General features: G+C 38.3%; 1 non-coding gene across 1 annotated transcript; it reads right to left on the minus strand.

Moving 5' to 3' along the window:
• Window positions 1–1236: 1236 nt before the first annotated feature.
• trnat-cgu (transfer RNA threonine (anticodon CGU)) lies at window positions 1237–1308 on the minus strand. The gene has a single exon. It is a non-coding gene; the product is annotated as a tRNA-Thr (tRNA).
• Between the last annotated feature and the right edge of the window lie 7933 nt (window positions 1309–9241).

The raw sequence follows: 9241 nt of genomic DNA on the forward strand, positions 1-9241 counted from the left end.
TTTAAAACACAATTGATCAATAATTCTAGTGCCAACTAAACGTACATATTCCATATTAGACTGTAAAAGAAGACTAAAAGGCTAAAAGAACACGACCTGCTGTATTGCGCATTTAGTAAAGTGACTCGAGTCTGCAGTACGAGACGCTGTCTGCTGATCTCTGGAGAGTTCAGGTACTCTCAGACACAATCTGTCTGGTGCTCAGACAGACCACCCGGGGAAATGTAACGACGGATAATAACTACCACCCATTGATCATTAATACTTCCTGCGAGATAATGCAACTTATAAGCACAACAAATAACAGTGTACGTTACATCCCCACAAAAATGTTTTAGGACGGACTGATAAAGACCACTGGACACCTAACACCTGCGTGCCCAGCCCTGCAAGAAAGACGACGTAAAACGCTCAGATATACCGTATCAATGTTAAGAACAACCTCTTGAACAACCTCCTGTATACAATAATATTGCTTTAAACTTACCCTGATAAAAATCAAATCAGTCAGCTGGGCATCAATGACCATCTTGTCGGATTTTATCTGTTGTTGTTTCTTTAAGTAGGCTATAGCCTACGTGCTCCTAGTGGTGAGATCAGCAGTGCTTCGTAGATTTGCCTCAGTGCATTCTAACATCTCAATAGCAGTTTCTCAAACAGCGTTCATGGTTTACGCCACGAGGTATGAGAGGCCGAGAGGGGGTAAGATTTCGTCTCCAAAGTAAACAACACAAATGAAATTGGCATCAAACATTTTAGTTCTTAATGGATTAGTTCTGTTGCCTCAACCATTGTCAATAAGAGACAAGTTGGGACATGTGTAGGCCTGCGATGTGACCCATTTCCGTTACCAAATCTCCCAACATAGGACATTCATACAGATATGTGGATCTGATATTGACAAAAAGTTAGGATTTTTCTGAATGGTGTACACTCCAATGACATTCGCAAATTCCTCTCTAAACATTTGTTAATTCAAAATGAAACATTTGGCATGGTAAACCCTTTATTGAAAAATGTCATGTCTATCATGCAGATAATTATTATTTATACAGTAGTGGATATGTCGCCCTCTGTCTACTCGAATAAGCTACTTGTAAAACTCTTCAAGGAGGAAGGTTGTTGCTTGCTTTGTCAGTGTCTGCATCGAGTTTTTTTTTTTTTATCTATTAGGAGCGTAAGAGAGGAAATGCATATGCAATCCCAATTACATATGCTAATGAAGTGCACTTCAAAAGGCACGGACGGGGTTCGAACCCGCGATCTTCGGTTTACGAGACCGACGCCTTACCACTTGGCCACCGCGCCTGCGCTTTTGCCGCCGAATCTTAAGGATAAGTAGAGCGTTGATAACATACTTAATCATGATAGATACTTTATTAATCCCGTGGGGAAATTCAGGTATCTCTCACAGCTCTCATACCAACAGCAACCACAGACAATATGTACAGACAACACGATACAATAAAAACAGACAACACAACACAACAAGGCCATAGATAAAAAACGTAGAAACGTAGGGTGCTGAGCTCATGAGTTTGGCTTTCAAGCCTAAACCAATTACAATGTCAAATATGCACAAAATGACAACCACGAAATATATTTTGACTGCTAGATAGGTTTGCTAAAGGGACTAAGCAATGTGAAAACATTTGAAAGAAATGTCTATAATTTTTTAAATGGTAGCCCGAACTTTTTATGTAAACAAATACTCGAAAATGTGTTTTTGAACCACAAGGGGAAGCTGTTACACAATATTATTTCTCTTTCCCCCACGTTATGTCTCTGGCTCTCTTTTCTCGTTCATTTTTTTGTCTCGCTCTCTCCCACAGTTCCTTTCCTTCTTCATTGTCTATCTTTCGTTCTTTCTCTGTCTCCCTCCTCCTCAAACATAAAGTGTACATTTTGTACAAAATATGATATTCTATTGAATACTGCGTTGTCTTTTTAATGTGCTAGTCTTGTGCATGTGAAGCACAGATGGCCGGGTCAGCTGAGTTACTACCCCAGTTTTTTTCTGTATCCTTTAATCTTCTCTTTCAAAATGTTCTTTGACGGCGAGTTTGGGGTTTGGTCTTGTGGCCTGGAGGGAGGAATAAACAAACACCTTTGGGAGAGAAGAGGGGGTGAGGGCTAGTAGTGTTGGTGATTGGGGGATGGGCTCACAGGACAAAGAATATTGTGGAAACCTGAGTAAAGAAGTAACTCTGGACAATGGGATTAACGTCTGTACTTATTGGTTGAATTAAGATGTAATAATTCCCAATGTCATAATCGCGACTAAAAGACATTATTTATATTTCTTGATTATTTATGAGAAATGTACTATACCATACAACTGAGTAGCAATGACAAATTGATACATGCTATAATCAGTACATTTGCCTTGCCTTTCCATTTTGTGATACAATATGCATGAGTCTGGCAATGCTTTTATTGTCTTTTTTCTAAACATCAGAGAAAAATGCTTGCCTTGGGTTTTTTTATTTGATCAGATATCCTAAGGGCTGTTTCAAAGGGTTTCAAAAATGAATAAGACTCATTACCATTGGGAATGAGACAGTGTGAAAACCACAGATGTTGTGTATGAAACCTTGACCTGCTTATCCCTAATCATCAACACCTAGAGAAATAAAATCTGTCTCTTTTCTTTTGATAGAAGCCTCAGAAGTATCTTACTCAGTAACCACAAGAGATACGACTGTTATAACGAAATCTATTCCCATTGTACAAACATACCATCTCCTGCAGAAGGAGAACAATAAGCATGCATAACAGGTGTTCCTCTGTACATAGAAAAACAGTGGCTAGGTGAAATGAGGAGGAATTATTTGGTTTGCTTTATATGCTTGTTGTCTAATGGCATGATTATATTTTCAGTCAGACATAACTGCTGGGGCTTTTTTAAGCACAGAAATTACAAGGAAGTCCATTCTGTGGGGTTTATCTCCGAGGTCCATTTTTGTGGCCTGGGAACACTGATAACCGAAGTGCAGCCCATTCACTGAAACAATGGGGAAACCCTTTGGATATCATTACTTTCTGATCCCCTAAAAAGGACTAATTCATTCCAAGAAATTGGAGGGAAATACAGATTTTTGAAGAACACATTTAGTTTTCAACTGGGTCTACAGGGCATTCGATAGTATACAATATTTGCACAAATTGCATTTATGCAAATTCACTGCTTCACAGTTGATTTACTAACTGGTACTAATAGCCAGAAGAATACAATTTTTGTAATTACATTGTAGCTAATGTAAAAAATGTGAACATTATGCAAATTAGACTTTTCAAAATGTAAAATGTCCTCCTTTTGTGGAATGACCCAGTCACACATAGAGATTGCATTGAAAAGTTAAGCAAAGTCCCCCAAAATACGCAATCATTTGAACCAGGCAGTTGTAACCCGGAAGATATGGAGTGGATAGCCTAACCCTAACCTTAACCTTAACCCTGACCTAAATATATTCAATATATTCTACTAAAATTAACTGCCAAAATGTAATGGGTAATTGAGCAGGGGCTTGTGGTGGATAGTGCTTCCTGATGCCTGGAAATTATACAGTATTGGATGAGCTCATTGGGCCACTTCCTTATCTCATGTATGTGTATAGTGCTTCGATGCTGTAACAAGAGCAGCAAAAGGAAACACAATATGACGAACACACCCAGACTGTCCTTGGCTAAACTCTAAGATCTTAGTATCCTGAATTAGCCACACCCTCCAGATGAACCGTACTGAAAAATGAGACCACAGTCTCACTGGTTTTGTGCAAACTAACATCATGAGTCAACATAGCATTGTATGCTTCCCTGATATTAAATACATGTTACGTTTTAGTACAATATCCCCTTTTCATATACAGTTTAAGATTTTTTCTGTGCCACCAAAAGTAAGATTTATGTTATTTTATTGTTTAAATGATTTCATTTTTTTTTACATTACAATCATTCTCATACAATGAGGTGTCAAGAGGAGTCATATAGATAATAACACAAATATAAATCATAATAACACAAAGTTATAAATAGCTTGTGTTAATAAATAACTTTGTGTTTCAGCACATCTGCATTCTTCTGCCAAAAAAAAAGATGCATGTGATGATGACAACCGTAGGTAAGTTGCTTATTAAGATCTATCTTGCCATTCCAAAATTTGACACCTCCCTCACTCAACAATGTACTAACTCATTATTTGACTTTTGAGGGGCCTGCCTTTGCTACTTGCCTTGTGGTGTCTTGCTCTATCCACCTCTAAAAATCCCTTGCATCTGAGTGTGGCTGGAGTCCAAAGCGTTCCTTTTTTCTTTAAGGGACTACTGACAAGTGAAAATCTGTTCGTAGAATTTGTGTTGGTATGTCACAATCTAGGCCAAATGCAAGTGGCAGGCCACACTATGGATATTCGCTGCTGTAGTGAGAATGGAAAACCAGTCATTGTGGGAATGGTTTGCTTGGTCTGACCCTGGCTGCTGCACGACAAGCAAGTGTGAAATCTATATGAAATGTAAGCAGCCTATAACGCTACACAACAAAGGCAATATGATCTCTCCCCCCTTTCCACAATTTTCTTTTTTAGCTCTAATCAACATACGTTTGGATTTTTTTTCTTCTGAATCTTAATTAATCCTGCATCTGCATTAATTAAATGCAAACAAAAATTCAACTAAAATATTACTTCAGTATTAATGTCAAACACCCCAGAATTCAGTGGGTAACATTACGTTTATTGCTGGAGAGTTTTCTTTTTCTCAATGACTGAAGGAAACTGAATGGATTGCTTACTGAACTATCCATTCAGCTGTCTTTTTGCTATTGGTTTTAAAGTCAGTTTAATTTCTGGATTAGTCACTCGTAAGTCTTTTAACACAATGTGATTCTGCCCACTGTTAGCTGGTGTTATCGGTCTTAAATTTGACCAGAAATTAAGAAAAGATCATACATGCCTGCGGGGTCTGTTGCCATAGTTACGATACGATTCTGCAGACTATCCTCTAGTTCTTGCCTCCTCCAATAGGATTGCAGAGCTGGGGCTGCAACATAAAGTAAAGATGCTCATCTTTCAGCAACACACTAGTAAGAAACAGAAACAGGTTCATGAGTATAAGAAAGTAGTCTACTCTAGAGTAGCAAGAAGGGGACTGCACCCAGTCATGGCGGACCACAGAAAGCAGATCCGACGACACACTCAGCAGGAGAGGCAGGTGAGAGCATCGCCCATTTTGAAACTTAACTCTTGTTATTGTTCGTTGAAAGTGCTCCACTGAACAATATAATTGACAGTAAACAGCCTTAACATTCAATGTGGGACCATAAAAGAGGCAAGAGCCTAATAAAAGGGTGGTGTCAGTATAAATGAAATGCACTGGCAGGATGAAAGCGTAGGAAAAGGAGTGCGTTTGTACTTTTAACAAATGAAGTAGTCAAAGGCCACTCAAATCACATTTGATTTCAAGTGGCGCCATCAAAGAACTCCAGCTGAGCTCTTGTTTACTTGGAATATATTTCTTAATTTACCCTGCAAGAATGTACAATTAAGTCGTATAGGTTAGAGAACGGTTTAGAAAGAAATTGTGTGCCATAAATATATCCAATGTGACTGTATTTAAAGCGTTTGGTTATACAAAATTGAGCACGATCAATCAAAGCTAAATCTCATTACTCAGACCATCTCAGAGAAGGATATTTCAATGGGCTCAATGGAGAAGCTTTGAGGCCGACCTCCCTGAGATCAAAGGCCTCAGTTTTGAGATTCATTTTTGTTTGTCATACCATATGATTTTGAGAAAACGAAATGTGGTCAGTAAATCTGAGGCGTGAAAAAAGGACACCCGCCAATGCTGCATGTTCGTGCTACCCTCCTACCAGGCGGGCCATGAGCCTGTCGATATGGCGGTTTGATGTCAGTCAGAAAAGATGAACCCCCCACAACAAACACAGAGGGGGCTGGCACATAGAGAAGAACAGAGAAAGAGGATAAAGGGAAGAACCATCGACAGATGAACTCAGTTGTGATTAAAGATGGCGGCCGTGCATACTGCAGACTGCGTAGTGCGAGATGTGATCCATAGAAAGACAGTTTTGGCGGTCTACATTTCAGCACAACAAAAACAATTGACACATAGGAAGGCACATCCAAATGGTAGGTATCCTGTCTTTATAGCTTTGAACCTTTGACCGTGAAGGAGGCTGCGATTGCCTCTCTTTTGAAGTTGCGTTGTTTGTCGATTCATTTTTTGCTTTTCTTTATGTTTTTACAGCGTACATGATCTGGTTTTAGAAGCTAACCTTCAAAACCAAAGCACATCAATTGTTTTGACTGTTTGAAGTGCATCCCAAGCTCAGACTGTCTGAGATAATGACAAGACTTCATGCCATATTTGTGTGCATTTGTTCAACCCAACAGATCTACGATCAGCGACTTTCGCCATTGGACACATCGCTACAATTGGCATGTCACCAGTGGTCCATTTAAAATTGAATCAAAATATGTGCTGAAGATAGTTTATCCTTTCAAAACCATGAATAGAACTATGAAAAACAGTCATAGGAACTCAAATCGGCACATCACTTAATCCGCTGTGCCTAATCCACTCCTGGGTTTGTTAGTCCCAGCATATTCAGTAAGGACAAAGAACATCAGCAGGACTCCAGAATACATTTTCTGACAGTCTTTTGGTGTTGCCCTTTTAAGACCTTCAAGGACCTAAAAGAGCAGCATATCAATATACCAAACACACACTTTCTTAGGTCTTTTTAATCAAATAACTCTTAAGTCAGTGTTGCTCAGAGGTTCAGGCTGTCTAGACCTTGTCTAAACACCCATCCTCATCTGTCCATTTGACTGATAATTTGTCTGAGTTTATTAATTTGTCACTGAAGGAACTCATCTTTGATTCTGTGATTTAATGAATCCTTTTATTCTCACTACTTGAATGTGTTTGTCCGTCAAACTTTCAGTAAATCATTTTAACACGCTCTTTAGTGTGGCTAATGACAATGCATACACTTGTCTAGATGGGGTATTGTTGAAGAGGTCTCACCCGAGATAATCCTGTTTGAAGCAAGGCCAACAAAGTATTTCAAATAAACATTGACAGGTGGAACAAAACGCAATATAAAAGAAAGTGAGAAATATATTAAGTTGTATATATACTCTCACAAAAAGCAAATCTCAAAGTGTTTCTTTTTAAAGTTGAGGAATAGTTTTCATTTTAGTTGATAATACCTCAATCTAAAAATGTACATAGGAAGAACCTATTAATTTGAAAATAATTACTTAACTTGAATTAACATCTGTTGACAGATATCCAAAGCCCCATACACCCCAACTACCAACAGTGCAAAGCTTAATCTGGAATTGTCTGTATAATTGACATAGTACACAGTATTTTATTTGCATGATAACAACAGGGAATTGCATTCTTATAAAGTTTACCTTTATAAATGCTACAAGGTTTTATAAATCTAATATGAAGCTAAAAGTATCCTGTATAAAATGTAAGTACAGTACAAGCTTAATTATTTAATATCTTGTGATATAAGGTCTGTTTTGTCACACTTTTGCAGTAACATGTATCCTGCAGAACCATTTCAACAACATTTACTGCTCGACTCCCTACAAATTTTTTGTCGACATTGTGGCATACCATTTTGTCAAAGCCTTTATAATAGTTATACTGTAATATACATTGGACATGTGGATTGGGGACACATAACAAAGAGTGAAAAAAACTAATTTGTTCTCCAAGACAATGGGAGCAATATATTTAAGTAACCTGAAAATTATACAGTTTGCTAAACTTAGAGGAGGAGCAAAAGAGGAGCAATCTTTTAAAGCAATATTAAAAGAATTCTTGATTACTGTAGAAAGGGAAGAGATGGAAGATGTTATTGAAATACCACTGGCTATGCAGATGTCCATCTCCTTAGGGTCCAAGACAGTGTATAAGTCCATTTGCTCAGGTTTCATTCTTCTACGATTGCCTAAATCCCTCTGGAGGAATTCCCTTGGAAGCACTTACATGCTGTTGAGAGTGCAGATGGCTGGGTCACAGACAATGGATAACAGAAAACATTTCTGGAGGGTTGGTGTAGGTTGCCTTATCATCTTCACCAGCTGTGAATTGTAGCAGAGGACTCATGCACACCTTTGGTGGCACATGTTTTAGCTGGTGCTAAAACATTTTACTTCTTAATTAAACAACATTCTCCTTCGTGTTTCTGAGATAAAAATCATGATTGCATGTGTTCTGTTCAGTTAATTGGATGATAGATGTTTCTGCTTTAGAGGTTCGGACACAGCTTTGGAATTAATGCACCCGTACCTTTTAAAGTCTACAGAATGCAGGGTCATTGGTTTAAGGTGTTATGGTTGGAGGTTAAAAATGTATGAACTAGGTCAGAGTTATGTGAATTAGGCATAACATTCATAGGCTAACTGGCTTGTTAAATGTAGAGTGTAAACCGCAATATGGAACAAAGTGAAATGATAACCAAATTATTGGGTTAAAATCTCCCTGTAGATTTAGTTTGTCTTATAAAACTACTGGCTATGTGGAGTTTTACATAAACTTTTATGCAATACAAACTTTACTTTGAAACCTGCTTCATCATGCTTATGAGTGGTACGATACAATGAAAGAATCATCACGTGGAAATCAGGGTTAAGTAAATGAAGCTTTGCCTAGGATGAAAACAGTGAAACTAAACCTATTTAGTTAGATAACTGTACTTTGGCATTATGCTAGACTTCACAATTGATAGTGGTGGCCTGTAAAGTGTTAGTAGTAGTAATCTGTCGAACTGCTCTTTCTCTGGGACTTACTTTTGGTTCGCTGTGGGGGGCCCTGCGATCAAAGCCAGAACTCATGGAGGACAGGAGGAGGGCTGTGTGTGCAGCTGCTGGTGAGGATGATACCTCTGGCTGAGAGTCTCCTCTAGACTACCGGAGCCTTGCGACAAACATTCTGTCACATCACACAATTATAGTGTTTCTTGATGTGGACATTATTTATATGACCATAATGAGAAGAGTATCATAAAGTGTTCATCATCAAGACTTCTTTAATCTGACAAAACAAGCCAATCAAGTTTAAATACATGTCATGCAGTGTGTGCATGCAAAAATATTATTGGGGTGTTATTAAATTGTGAGGTATGAACTCAAATTGTTTTCTCTTTTTCTGATTTAGGACCGAATGGATAGTGAAGAAAATGTGTCATGGCAACATTCCTC

The sequence above is a fragment of the Osmerus mordax genome, chromosome 3 (genome assembly GCF_038355195.1).
Source record: "Osmerus mordax isolate fOsmMor3 chromosome 3, fOsmMor3.pri, whole genome shotgun sequence".
Classification (NCBI taxonomy): domain Eukaryota; kingdom Metazoa; phylum Chordata; class Actinopteri; order Osmeriformes; family Osmeridae; genus Osmerus; species Osmerus mordax.